Source organism: Limulus polyphemus, unplaced genomic scaffold (genome assembly GCF_000517525.1).
Source record: "Limulus polyphemus unplaced genomic scaffold, Limulus_polyphemus-2.1.2 Scaffold873, whole genome shotgun sequence".
NCBI classification, from domain to species: domain Eukaryota; kingdom Metazoa; phylum Arthropoda; class Merostomata; order Xiphosura; family Limulidae; genus Limulus; species Limulus polyphemus.
The window spans coordinates 280685-285809 of record NW_013666483.1 but is presented as its reverse complement, the minus strand read 5'-3'; positions in this window follow the sequence as shown (position 1 = coordinate 285809).

Genomic DNA, 5125 nt, shown 5'->3' with positions numbered 1-5125 from the left:
CCTGTAATGTTTCTAAGCCTCGCAGCTCTCGAGTGAAAACAAATATGATATTGTGTACAGGTAAAAAGTCACGTGATCATCCTGCATAGCGACAACCGAGTGGAATACAATACCGCTACAATTAATTAATTGATCTGACAACGTAAAATACGTTGACAGTTTGAAACTAGCAAGTCTTGACCACAGTCTCTTTATGTCTAGTTCTAGGGTATGCTTTTAATGATTTATCGTATCTAGGTTTCAAGTCATCCAATGAGAAGCTGTATTAGAATAAGATACAGGAACCAGCCATACAACTTGATAATTTATCGTATCTAGGTTTCAAGTCATCCAATGAGAAGCTGTATTAGAATAAGATACAGGAACCAGCCATACAACTTGATAATTTATCGTATTTAAGTTTCAAGTCATCCAATGAAAAGCGGTGTTAGAATAAGATACAGGAACCAGCCATACAACTTGATAATTTATCGTATTTAAGTTTCAAGTCATCCAATGAGAAACTGTATTAGAATAAGATACCGGAACCAACCACAGAACTTTATAATTTTACTGTTTCATACTAATGTAAGATAAGGGTTAGGAACGTATTCCTCCTGAAACTATACTTGCACCTTAGTTTTGAGCTTGTTATTTATATATACAAACATTGCAACGTGTGCTTTAAGTTTCGAGTAGATTTACTGCTCACTTACCTACCGGTTCTTATTCAAGATAACCTGAAAATACGAGTTTAAGAAATTGCATGCAAGTATCAAAACAAAAATACAGGGTGAAAAATTATTACACGTTCTTATACAACAATGTAAACCTGAGATGTTGAAATTTATATTCTAATAAGCCAATGATCAAAGGAAGGAACATTGCATTTGTTTATGTGTGTGTTTTAAACTAATTCCCTAAAAAAGTTTTTGTTTTTACGGAAAGTAAACATAGTTAAAGTAAAGCTTTTAAGAATAAATGTGTTGTTTGTATTAAGCACAAAACTAGACAAATGGCTATCTGGTTTCTCAATGGTTTCTAGCCGTATAAGTCAGCTGTGCCACTGGGGGGCTAAGAATAAAGTTGTTGTTTGTATTAAGCACAAAGCTAGACAAATGGCTATCTGGTTTCTCAATGGTTTCTAGCCGTATAAGTCAGCTGTGCTACTGGGGGGCTAAGAATAAAGTTGTTGTTTGTATTAAGCACAAAACTAGACAAATGACTATCTGGTTTCTCAATGGTTTCTAGCCGTATAAGTCAGCAGTGCCACTGGGGGGGGGGGGGCTAAGAATAAAGATTATGTATTAAAGAGGTTCTGAATTACAGAAGATAAACGCTGCATATAACCTCGAAGTTAAGTTGTTTTGTCTATCTGATTAAATAGAATCAACATTCAAGTTATTTCTACGTTTCGTTATATAAAATTAACTTGTTTTTCACGTCATGAGCTGGCTTAATTAAAACAAAATCACATTATGCGATTATGACTGGTTAAATCAAACGATTTGATTATCATTGGCTTTTGATCAAACAAATGAGATAATTCGATTGTGATTGGTCAAACAAATTCCAGTAATTCGATTGTGATTGGTCAAACAAATTCCAATAATTCGATTGTGATTGGCTTGATCAATACAAAATCAGATGATTCGATTGTGATCTCGTGGAAATAAATCGTTGAGGTAAAAATAACTACCACTTTGTTCAGTGTGTTTTATATACGATAAAAAAAGTAAGTTCACAATAGACACCGAAGATAATTATCCATAATACGACAAGAAACACTCGTTGCTAAGAGACTCGCTTGTATCTTTTTTTTAAGGCAAACGTTTCCTTAACCCCCCCCTCCCCCTAAGATAGTGTCTTCCCTATGGTTTCGATTATTCACGTACTTTTACTTTCCGTAAGTGGGTATAGGTGATTTCTGTTATGTTTCATTGTAAAGCAATTTATCTGACCACCATGGTAACGAGAAAATAAATTAAACATTTAGAGTTTCGCTGTCAGGCTATCATTATTTAAAATAGCTCCCGGTGCCATTTTTGTCTTCTTTTTTTTTTTTTTGCAGTATTAGAGATATCCATTCACGTAGACAACAGTTTTGATATTAATTCATTTGTAAATTTGAAAGTTCATTCTGATGCCAAACTGGATTTGTAAACATTGTTTGACATTTGTTTAGTAATTGAATATCTTGATATTAGTATATTTATTTGGTTGTGAGAGTAATATGTTGTTTTGCTAAAATTTGTTTAACTTAAATCGTAGTCGGCAAAATAAGGAGCTTGATTTTATACGTTTTTATAGTTGAAGTTCAATACGTGAAGTAACAAGAAAATAACTGTTTATTGAAAACAACAGTAATGAACCAGAATAAGTTGTTGGTACAGAATCAAACAACAGTAATGAACCAGAATAAGTTGTTGGTACAGAATCAAACAACAGTAATGAACCAGAATAAGTTGTTGGTACAGAATCAAACAACAGTAATGAACCAGAATAAGTTGTTGGTACAGAATCAAGCAACAGTAATGAGCCAGAAGAAGCTAGTGGTAAATAATCAAGCAACAGTAATGAGCCAGAAGAAGCTATTGGTATAGAGTTAAACAATAGTAATGAACCAGAGAAAGTTATTGATACAGAGTTAAACAACATCAATGAGCCGAAAGAAGCTAGCGATAAAGGATGAACTTAATAATATAAAATTTACTTTTCAAAGATCTTCAATTAATTCTCTTATCAACTTTATACAATTTTGTGTCGAATGTGTTAGGTTAATGTGATGTTTAACAGAAACTCTTATGTTCTGTGTTTCTAACTGTTAATCACACTGGAAATAAATCTGTAACAAAAATACAACGTCTTACTAAGGATTAGTGTGCGATACGACATGAAATTGTGGGTGCTTCTAACTGTGTGATTAATACATGATGTTGAATACCTTCAAGAGACAAAGCCAATTACAGAACAATTTAATTCTGACGTCATCTTCTACTAAAAACATACTTGGTATATTTTATCCAATTAAGTGTGTGTCGTCTATAGTATCATGTGAAAGCGTTTCAGTTTACTTCACCGAAAATCGATATTGAACATTATCTAAACCAGAAATGTTTAAGTTAACGGGCGATTCAAAGGTTACTGTTTATCACTAATCAACAAAGAATCGCCAAAAGCTGAACTTAGGTGTGTAATCTCTTACGGTAAACAACAACACGCCCACTATGTTGTGGTTCAAAGGTTACTGCTTATCACTAATTAACAAAGGATCGTCAAGAGCGAAACTTAGGCGTGTAATCTCTTACGGTAAACAGCAACACGCCCACTATGTTGTGGTTCAAAGGTTACTGCTTATCACTAATTAACAAAGGATCGTCAAGAGCTAAACTTAGGGGCGTAATCTCTTACAGTAAACAGCAACACGCCCAGTATGTTCTACACACTGGGCGTGTAATCTCTTACAGTAAACAGAAACACGCCCACTATGTTGTGGTTCAAAGGTTACTGCTTATCACTAATTAACAAAGGATCGTCAAGAGCGAAACTTAGGCGTGTAATCTCTTACGGTAAACAGAAACACGCCCACTATGTTCTACACACTGGGCGTGTAATCTCTTACGGTAAACAGAAACACGCCCACTATGTTCTACACACTGGGCGTGTAATCTCTTACAGTAAACAGAAACACGCCCAGTGTGTAGAACATAGTACTGACTCACACATGAATATTGGAGTTTTGGAATAAGTTCAACTCAATGAAAAAAAACAAAAAAAAACGGTAGAACATTTTGTTTAGTAAAATATGTTCTTACATTAGAAGTACAAACATAATTTTCATGTTTTATGTGTTTATTTTTTAATGATTAATCCAAATACTCTGAATTGGTTGAATGACTTTACAACTGCTTTAATTTTCTCGTTTTTCTTTATCATACTTAAAGGGAAATTCGAAGCACTAATATTGCAAGTAATCGCTTCGAGTTGTGTGTATTTCGGCAGTTTGCTTGTCCGTAATTATTAGTTTATTCCACTGATTAAGTACATTCTTTTTTCATCTTACATCTTGCAATTTTTACCGACTTTCGCAAACAGCAAAGGTTTACTTACTATTTAACTTAACTGAGTACAGCTTCGTGAAGGGACAGGATAACTTACATGAAATTTAAAAAATAAGAGCCCTTAGTAAAATAAAGTTATCAGTACGTTGCGTAAAGATTCGTATAAATTAAACAACAGTAATGAAGCAGGAGAAGCTACTGTTAAAAAAAAAAGGGGGGATATTAATATCAAACTTTCCGCTTAGATGATATATAATTCTCCATTCGAATTATTTCACAAAGTGTCATACAACAATTATTCCCTGTTTGTTTGTCTGTGGTCTGCCCACCCGGGTACCGAAACCCGGTTTCTAGCGTTGTAAGCCGCAGACATACCGCTGTACCACTGGTGGGCAAACCAATATGAGGCTTTATTGAAACTTTAATTCCCCGGTAGGCTAGTGGTAAGCTTCCGGACTTTACGTGATAAAATCCGGGTTTCGAAACCCCACGATGGTTAGAGCACAGATAGCCCATTGTGTAGCTTTGCGCTAAAAAAATAACATTAAACTTTTAACACTGAAACAAAAAATATAACAAAATGTGTCTCGCTTAAAAAAAAAACTCACATCATAGCAGAACTAGAGGGAATTATATAAGTATTTGAAAATTTGATAAGAATATAAGTACTGTATATAATTGTAGATATATTAACTACGGATTTGTTCAGTGATTGTTTGTATTATCTACGTTCTACCCACCCAGGAATCAAATTTTAGCGTAAAAAAGCCCTCAAACTTACCACTATGCCATATCGTAAGGTTAAACCCACAGCAATACAGATTAGAGACAGCGGTAAGTCTGAGGACTTATACGACATTAAAATCCGGGGTTCGAAACCCCTCCGCGGTAGACGCAGTACATAGCCCAACGTGACTTGTAGGTTATCGAAGCTGTAATAGCGAAATAGTGAGCAAATAATGTTACATTCTGGAGATATAGGTCCTGATTTTATTTACCTTTTATTGATAGATTGTTTGTTTGTAATTAAGCATAAAGCTACACAATGGGTTTGTTTGTTTGTTTTGAATTTCGCGCAAAGCTAC